The following is a 10798-nucleotide window of genomic DNA, read 5'->3' as shown; positions in this document are numbered from 1 at the left end:
AAGAAAGCACAAACAATTACTAAGGAGTTGTTCCCAGCACTGCCGGCAGTGTTAAAAGAGAATCCCAAATACTTAATTGCAAGTGCACTTGATACATCCAAACCCCTTAGCAAATACTCTTGCTTTGCTGTTCACAAGGCACTTAAAAATGTAAGTACCGACATTTTAAACATTTCAGAGCTAAGAGACGGAAATTTACTTCTGTTTGTTAAAAATATGAATATAGCTAACAAATTTCTGCAAACTAAAGCCCTTCTTGGCATCTGCCCAGTTAAGTTTGAACTTCATAACAACCTTAACTCTACTAAAGGCACTATATTTGCACCGTGTTTAAATAACGTCTCTGAAAATGAAATAGTTGACAATCTAAAGGATCAAGGAGTTACTTCTGTATACAAGTTCCTAAAATTCGTTGACGGCAAATCCGCACCTTCTGGAGTCATTCTATTGACCTTTGATCTCTACCACTTGCCTGAGAAAATTGAAGTGTCATGGTATACAACAAAAGTAAAACAGTTCTATCCTAATCCCATGCGGTGCAAGAGTTGTCAACTACTTGGCCACACACTCAAACGATGCAAAAAAACGCCTGTATGTGCAAATTGCTCACTTCCCCCTCACGGCGATTTGTCATGCTCCCGCACCTTTTGTGCTAACTGCTCGGGTGATCACTCATCCTCAAGCAGAGATTGCCCAAAATTCATCCAAATGAAACAAATCATCTCAATTAAAACTGATAAAAAATGCACTATGCGCGAAGCCATAGCTCTACACAAACAACAAATTCCACCCCAATTAAATGATAACTCAACTCCTTTCTCCAATATAATAAAACAATCCGCAGCCAACCAACAACAAAACATTATTTCAAACCAAACTAATTTCTCAAAACCAAATCAAATTAACAATAACAATAACGAAAATCCAACAAATAATTCTAATACTCCCACAACAAACAACAAAATATCAACAAATAGCCCAAGCACTATCGCTTCAGGCAACAACTCACTTGAAATGAACTCAGATGATAATCAAACACAACAAAGAATGCTAATCGATAACTTTCTCGCCCAAATGATTTCTATTCCACACGAATTCACCTCTTCTCTTTCTTCTCTTCCAACAAACTCTTCAAATCTCTCTCTTAATCCTGACTCTTCAAATTTCGCTCTTAATCCTGACTCTCAAGCTACTACCTCAGAAACAAACACTCTTAAGGAGAATTAAATCATGAAGATAGTACAATGGAATATTAATGGTCTTCTCAACAACTATGTTGACCTTGATTTAATTTTACATGAGTACTCGCCTGAAATAGTTTGCCTACAAGAAACACACATTCCACATAGTAAAACAGCTCACGCTCCAAACAAATACCTTAGTTACTTTAGCAATAACCCCAACAACAAAACATGCAAACAAGGTGTGGCTATGTTTGTAAAAAAATCCCTCAGCCATAAATTTATCCCAATAGCTTCTAATATTCAGTCTGTTGCTGTAGAAGTAGATATAGGTTTTAAAATTACAATTATTACATGTTACATTCCACCTGAGCAACCATTTAGTAGTACAGAAATCCTAAATTTAATAAATCCCTTTTTGGATCCTATCATCCTTCTAGGTGACTTTAATGGGTGGAGTCCTCTTTGGGGGTCACCTACAACAAATAACAGAGGCAAAATAATCGAGGATGTCATCCTTGCAAAAAATTTAGTTGTTCTTAACGATGGTTTCCCTACACATTTTTCAACACATAGGAGCTTTTCACATCCAGATATTTCTATTTCCTCTTCCTCTATAGCCCCAAAACTAGAATCTAAAACGTTGAGTGATCTTCACAATAGTGATCACTACCCTATTGTTACATCTCTCTCCATGCCACAATTTTACAGAGTTAAGCCTAAACCTAAATTTATAACAGAAAGAGCTGATTGGGAAACTTTCTGTACTAACATAATACACCTATCAAGTGAAAAACCTGAATCACATAATGTAAACAAAGAAGCTTTTACTATCAAGTCCCTCATACGTTCAGCGGCGAATATTTCTATCCCACAGACTTGCACCAAAAAGTTCTCTGCGAAACTTCCACATTGGTCAAACTTGCTCTCCATTCTGAGGAGAACTAAACAATCTTCTTGGGCGGAGTACAAGCGAACTAGGTCTAACGAGAATCTTGTAAAATACAAAAAAGCCAACGCATGCTTCAGGCGCGAATTAAAAGCGTCGAAAAGGCAAGCTCTAGAAACTCTTACCGCCAGCATAACACCCTCCTCTAGCCCAAAAAAGATCTGGTCAGATATAAAATATCTTACTTCTTCCTATCAGCGTAACCACATCCCTTTTATACACTCGCCAGAAGGCCCAATATATTCCCCCAAGGAAATCGCCGACAAATTTGCAATAACTTGGTCAAACTATTCACATAGTTCAAACTTTCATCCAGATTTTAGCTGTAAAAAGTCAAATATAGTACCAAAATGTTATCACAATTCCTCACCCTCTTACGAAGCTCTCTGTTTAGATTCTCGCATAACATTAGAAGAATTTAACTTAACTCTTTCTTCGTTGTCAGGCAAAACACCAGGTTCTGATAGAATAACGTACAATATCTTAAAAAATTTGCCATTCGCCTTAAAATCGCGCGTTGTTAATTTGTACAATTCGATATTAGAACAAGGAACATTTCCACAATCATGGAAAATTGCTGCAATTATCCCGATTCCCAAACCAAACAAACCAAACTCCCTCATTTCCAATTTCAGGCCTATATCCCTGTTGCCTTGCATCTCAAAAGTTTTGGAGAAGATCATTGCTCGACGTCTTGCATGGTTTGCCCAGCAAAATAACCTCCTAAGTCCAAATCAGTTTGCATTCCAGAAAAACTTAGGCGTTATAGATCCACTGCTTATCTTTGAAAACTTTGCCTCAACAGCCTTAGCAAACAGAAACCATGTTTCAGTACTTAGTATAGACTTTGAAAAGGCGTATGATAGAATTGGCTCGCACGTTGTCTTGGAAGAGCTTAGTCGCTGGAAAGTCGGAGAAAAAATATACAAAGTCATAAGATCATACCTATGTAATCGCAAATTCTTCGTGCGTGTAAACAACAATGATTCTAACATTCTCCCACTTTTCAACGGAATACCCCAAGGGTCTCCTCTTTCTGTAATCTTGTTCATAATAGCGTTCAAAGAAGTCAGCTCTATCATATCCTTAAACTCAAATATCGAACACTTTGCTTATGCAGACGACGTGCTGATTTTCTCCAAAACTTCCGATTTAACAACGGTCAAAAACTCATTCACTGACATCCTCTCTAAACTCGAGCTTTGGTCGAAATCATCAGGAGCAACTATGTCTATTAACAAAAGCTCCACTTTTCACATTTGTCGTAAACATAAGTGTACTTTCCCCTCAATATCCTTTTCTAACGTCACTCTTCCTCACACTAACACCCTAAAAATACTCGGAATTATATTTGATAAAAAATTAACTTATAAGCATCATTGTGAACATATTAGAATAAGCTTATTATCAAGACTAAATATAATTAAGTACTTGTCTTCAAAACACTGTCTAGTTCATACACAAACGTTGGTAAATATAACTAGAGCTTTGATGTTATCTAAGATAGACTTCGGATTAGTTATTTACGGACATTGCGCATACACCCATCTGAAACGCCTAGAAGCGCCTTATCACGCAGCAGCTAGAAGGAGCATTAGAGCCTTTCCTACTTCTCCCATTTATGCCATATTAGCGGAAGCTGGTCTATCTACCCTTGTGGAAAGAGTATCAAATAACACGCTGATGTGTATCCCTCGAGTTCTATATTGCAGAAACAAGCTTTTGTTTGAATGCGTTTCTTCATGTCAACACAATACAAGTAAAAATGGCCGAAAATCAACGATCTCAGAAATTTTAAATCAAGCCAAAGAACTGAACATACTCATATCACCAATTCTCGTCGAAAAACCGTCTCATCCAGAATGGATCGTACCAAGCTATTTAGCCATAAATAATTTAATGCATCATCAAAAAAATATTACTGGCCCCGATGAATTCAAACAATTATATCTTGAAACTGTTTCTCCCTTGAAATCAGACTGGGACCTGTTATTTACTGACGGATCTAAAACCGATACCTGTACTTCATTTGCCGTAACAAACGAAATAGGTACCACTATAACCGTTGGAGTTTTACCAAGTTACTGCTCAATTTTCACAGCCGAAGCTGCTGCGTTACTTGAGGCGGTACACTTTGCGTCCCAAAAAAACCATCAATATATAATATGCAGTGACAGCAAATCAACAATCGAGGCTATTCTGAACCCAGCTAATAACTCTCCAGTAATAACAAAAATGCGCAACATGCTCACACAAAAAAAAGGTTCAATCAAACTTATGTGGGTCCCGGGTCACAGTGGCATCAAAGGTAACGAACAGGCCGATAGTAGAGCTAAGGAGGCAACCAAAGAGCCATTGTACATGTTCGAATACACTCACCCAGAAGATATAAAAAAGTTGGTAAGGCGTACCAATTATGAAAGTTCCCTGAACAAATGGAACCAGTACCAACATCACTACAAATCCTTCAATCTCTCCAGATCGAAAAACCAATACCCGTCAAACTCTTCATGCCGGAATATTAAGACCGTTGTTCGTCTGAGAATTGGCCATACAATTTCAACCCACTCGTATTTGCTAAATGGTTTGCCGAAACCCCCGTGCCCGTTTTGTGGATTTAGCGAATTCACCGTATCGCACTTCATGGATATATGTTCAGGAATCCAAAATATCAGATCATCGGTGTTTAGAAATATCAAACCATCTGAACTTCTGAAGCAGACAACGGACTATAATATTAGTATCATAAACCAATTCGTTTCTTGCTGTAAATTAAAAATTTAACTTCATAGGCTTCTAAGTTATCTGGTGTGTATAGTAGTGGTTAACTCCACATACCTTCTATTGTACTATCTTCATCTTCTCCAGTGTAGATATAATATATTTTTATCTCGAATCTAGCGTATAATAAACCTAGTATAATATAATTATTTCATTTTCTCGTCTTGATATATAGTATTAACCATTTAAAACAATAGCCGAAGGCCTTAGCAGCCAGTGCTTGTTAATTTTTTTTTCTTACCTATAAGTGGAATAATTATTTATAATTATTACTCTTTTCAATAAATAAATAAATAAATTGTATTCATGTGTAACTACATCCATATACGTGCAAACATACATGCATATATGCGCGAGCACAGCGCTCCCTTCTTGCTTCTGTGTACTTTTGCCTTTCACCAGTCGATATTCCGAATATTGCACTTACAAAAACAAAATACCTTGATTGACGCAAAAGCACAAGCAAGCGAAACGCGAAGGCCACTTTGGCACCACGCATCCAAAATGTTCTTGAACACAAAAAAAAACACACGGAATTCACTTCAAGCCTCAATATGAGTATGTCTTCCAAGCCCAAAACCTAAGCCTAGCGACTACAAAAGCAAAATACATTCGTAGACGCAGTCGCAGCGGCCATAATTCTTTTAGTCTCGACGGCGCTGAACAATTAAGAATATTTTATGGTACATCTACGTTATATCTTTTTTCTCTCTCGCGGAACGAAAATGCCCAAAACGTTGCATGGCCTTGAAATTTTACTCGCCATTCTCGCTCGTCCATCGACGCCTAAGATATTTCACTTAAAAAAAAAAATACAAGAGTACACAAAATTTAATATTGCTGCATGTCAAACTCAATCTACAAACTTTCGCATAACAAAAAAACAAATTGTGTTTGTTGAAACTTGTACCGGGAATAGCGGTACTTTTAACAGTATCATTGAAGCTGCGGCGTGAATTCTCTGCATACTCTGTTTTTCTATTTTCTCAAAATATTGTGAAATATAGAACACTTTACAAAAGAATCTTATCTGTATCAAATAAGGTGTGAGTGACTGTATTCAGCATCGCAAGCTACTGGCAGCACAATACTAAGAAATTTCGTATATTCTTGCAGTAGATTCAATAGCTATGTATCATATTTCTCGTCGATAGCACCGACTCAATTGGGCATGTTCCATGCCCGTGCGAAGTCTAAGGTGAACGATGCCCACAATGCCTCATAAGTTTCTAACACAATGTTGCGGACTGTCGTTTTTTCCTTATTTATAACTCTATGACAATTTGTGTTACAGAATCTAAATATTCAATAGCAAAGTTTAATAGCGACAATTATTTTAACTCGCGCTACAAAATGCAAATGTTGCTTATCCAAAAACGTGTATGGAAAGCGATTTCTCAGGAGGTGTCAAGTTCAGTAACATCGCTGTGGACAGAAGCAGATCAAAGGGCTCACTCTACAATTGCGCTTAATGTAGAAGACAGTCAAATACAGCATATAAGGAATTGCGAAACAGCGGAGGCAGCGTGGAGTGCGTTAAAAGAACTTCACGAAAAAAACACACCAGGAAATCGAGTAGGTAAGCATTGTAAGAAGGATTATAAGGCAGAAACTTGAAGAAGGAGGGCATGTCGAAGAGAACGTAAGTAAAATGAATGAGTTATTTCAAAAATTATTGGCTCTAGGTGGCGAAATAAAGCCGGAATTTTTTATGAGTGCTCCATTATTACGCTCGTTACCGGAAAGTTACGATACTCTCACAACCGCGCCTGAAGCTCGGAACCAAGAATTGACATCGAGTTTAGCATGCTCAAAGGTAATTTCTGAGTAGAAACGCCGAATAGAAAGAGACAGAAATAGTAAGCAACAAGAAACGAGTGTGTTATTTTTGTAAAGAAGACGGACATTTAAAAGCACATGTAACAAGTATAAAAAATGGTTAGCAAAGAAGGATCATAAAGAAAAGGCAAATTTGGCTGAAAGTGTCAATACTGAGCAATATTTACTCACCACATCAGCTGAAAGCGGCTGGATAGTGGATTCAGGAGCGACTTGCCATATTGTAGGGAATAAAGAACATTTTATAAATTTTAATCCAAACCACCATGCAATTGTTTTTGTTGCAAGCGGTCAACGAGTACTAGCCACAGGCAAAAGAACGGTAGCTAACAATTTTATAAATAAATTCGAGAGCAAAGTTTTAGTCAATATTACGGATGTATTGTATGTTATTGTAATAAATGGTAACTTCATTTCTGTAAAACAACTTACAGCAAAAGGGTACACTGTAAGCTTTTCAAACAAACGTTGTGAAATAATTAAAGATAGAAATCATGTTGCTGTTGCTTATATCGATGGAAACCTCTACAAATTGCGAACATTTAACAAGATTTACAGTGCTGAGAACCGGATTTAACATACGTAACACATGTATAGTCAAGGGTGTGTTCACGAATGGCACAAAAGGCTCGGTCATAGAAATATTAAGGTAGTCAGAACTTTATCAACTGCAAACCTTATAAAAGGTTCAAAATTTCAGAAATGCAGCAGCGGTTGCAAAAATATCTTACATTGTAAGATATGCTTAGAAGGAAAACTGAGCAGAATGAAGTTTCCTTAAAAATCGTCTACAAATACAAAAAAAGCACTTGATTTAGTACATTCAGACGTTTGCAGTCCTATGCAAACTACCACACCGTCAGGCAAAAATATGTACTCACATTTATCGATGACTTATTAAAATATACCGCCGTTTACCTTATTAAAGGAAAACCAGAAACAAAAATTTAAAGAGTTCGTAGAAATGTACAAAACGTTGTTCGGCAAGAAAATGAAAATGATTCGGACTGATAGAGGTGGTGAGTATATGAGTAGGGCATTTCTAAAATATTTAGAAACTCATGGCTTACAGTATTAGCGTACTGCTCCGTACAGTTCGCAACAAAACGGGGTAGGAGAACGTAAAAAGCGTACTCTAATAAAAATGGCTCGCTGTATGATCATAGAGGCCAAAGTCGAAAATAAGTTTTGGGGCGAAGCAGTAATGGTGGCAAATTATATCCAAAAGACACCATTTGAAACTGCCAAGTGAGAAGAGACTACGACATATATCGGAGGAAAACACACGTGTTTTGATTTCGCTCCGCAGTTTTTAAGTGTATTAATATCGTTAGTGACTTCTAACCATTTTAATGGTGACGTGGTGACGTTGAGCCTGTGATTATTGATATATGTACATGCATATGTACATATGAACAAGACTTGCGATTAGCAAAATATATATTTCTGCGTTAATAGTTTCGCTGTGCATATATATGTACATATTATTGTACGGTAGACTAAACGGGAAAACAAAGAACCAACAGAAGAGAGAATAAAAAGGAAACCAAAATCTTTACAATAAATAAACCCCCGCTATCGAGAGTGTAAACAATCTCGTAAACAAAAAATCTCGTAGGTCGGAAGCTGTCATTGTAGACTGCATTACCGACTCAACGAAAAGTCGTCTACTATACCGACTGTATCTCGAACCCAAAGTGCTGTGCTAGATAAGTATTTAAACATATATATATCCCTGCACATACCAGCAATTACATAAATTATGCAACGAACACCTCCACCTGCAGGTGGCCTACTAGCGAAAAATCATGAAATTATCGTAAAGAGCGTGCATCATACGAGTGATCCAGAATAAGTAATATCTTACCTTCAAAAACAAGGACTTAAAGCTATCAACGCAGTTAATAAATTCAAAAGGAAAACTAAAGAACCCTTAGATATGTTTCTCCTTACGTTTGATTCCAGTGAAAACATCAAGAAAATACATGAAATAAAAGCTATTTTACACTCTGTTGTCACTATTGAAGCTGTGAGGCACTCAAAACTCATACCGCAATGCAAATCATGCCAGGCGTATGGACACACAACCAAGGTGTGTCAAATGCGCAGGAAAGCATAAAACGATTGAATGCACAAAGCCTGAACAACAACAACCAAAATGCTGCAATTGTGGCGAGCTACAGGGGATGCGTTGTTGCCAAAGAACTGCAAAAGGTACGTGACGTCAAAAAAGACTAAATTTTTAAAAATAATGCTATGGAATGCAAACGGGTTGTTTAAACATCAAAGCGAGCTGGAAATGACTTTAGAAACTGAAAAAATCGACATCTGTCTAATATCTGAGGCGCACTTCACCAAGCAGTCATACATCAAATTCGAAAAATACATATCATTCAATTCACCCAAACAACGCCGCACGAGGAGGCGCTGCTATTATTATAAGAAGCAATATAAAACATTACGAAAAAGGCAGCATTTCTATACCTGAATTTCAAGCAATAACCATAACAGTGGAAGGTGATAAGAATTTGTCAGTCACTGCAGTCTATAGTCCCCAAAACATCAGATTAAATGCGACCAATATATAGAGCTAATTAATAGTCACGACAACCGATTTTTAATGGGCGGTGATTTCAATGCGAAACACACACACTGGGGCTCGAGATTAGTTACTACAAAAGGTAGAGAATTGTGCAAAGCTCTTCAACAGACTGGATGTATCAAATTTTCTACGGGAACTCCAACATACTGGCCAACGGATCCACAAAAAATACCCGACCTAATAGATTTGCTCATTGCCAAAAAAATAACAGGTAATTATATCAGCATAGAAAGCGCTTATCAAGAAATTGCCATTAACGCTAACGAATAAATATACCGAATGGGAATACTGTAGAAATGTCTTAACCGCGGATAATCACAATGCAGAAATTACCAACACTTCCGATTTAGATGATGAAATATTCAAAATATCTAAACTCATACAACAGGCAGCCTGGAGTAGCACTTCGGAAAAAAAGTTAGTTATATCAGATCATAAATATACCAAATATATTAAAGATATGGTCGCGGAAAAACGCAAGACGATGTCAGCAAACAAGATCTTCATCCAACAAAAAATTACTATTCTAAATAAAATTACGAAAGGAATTTCCAAGAAGATAAAAGATTTTAAAAATAGATCTCTGAGTACTTATCTAAAAGCCTTAACAAACGAACGCAGCAATGATTACTCGCTCTGGAAATACACAAAAAACTTTTCACAGCCAGTAAAACAGTATCCACCAATTAAAAATAAGACAGTTCTTGGGCCAAAAGCAATAAAGAAAAAACTAATGTTTTTGCTGAATACCTCGAAGGCATCTTTAACATATGACACATCCAGCGCAGCCGGAATGCAGCCACTTAACTATGAAACTGATGCCGAACTTCCCCTTGTTGCGGATTCCGAATTGCTTGGTGAAATAAATAAGCTAAAATCAAAAAAGGTATAATTGGTACTGCTGACATTCTAAAACAACTTCCTCAATGCACAACATCCAAGATTACTGAAATAATGAACGCCACATTCAAACTGCACCACATCTCTATATATTGGAAAACTGCTGAAATAATTATGCTTAATAAACCAGGGAAGCCAACGCATCATGTCACATCTATCGGCCTATGTCGCTCCTACCAATCATATCAAAACTGATGGAAAAGCTTTTAGCCAAACGCCTCAACATAATTATTAATCAAAGAAATATAATACCAGTACCTCAATTTGGTTTTCACACAAAATACTCTACCATTGATCAAGTGCACAGAACTACCCGCATCATTGAAACCGCCTTTGAGGAAAAAAAGGTGTCTGGACGTGTCTAAGGCATTTGACAAAATTTGCCACGGTGGGCTCCTCAACAAAATAAATGCGCTTCTACCAACACAATATTTTAATATTCTAAAATCGTACCTATCGGATCGCTTCTTCCAAATAAAACACGAAGACACATATTCCGAACTTAAGGAAATTAAAGCTGGCGTGCCACAGGGCAGCGTGCTGGGG

Source organism: Anastrepha obliqua, unplaced genomic scaffold (genome assembly GCF_027943255.1).
Source record: "Anastrepha obliqua isolate idAnaObli1 unplaced genomic scaffold, idAnaObli1_1.0 ptg000023l, whole genome shotgun sequence".
Lineage (NCBI taxonomy): Eukaryota > Metazoa > Arthropoda > Insecta > Diptera > Tephritidae > Anastrepha > Anastrepha obliqua.
The sequence above is the reverse complement of the archived record's forward strand: the minus strand, read 5'-3'. Positions refer to the sequence as shown.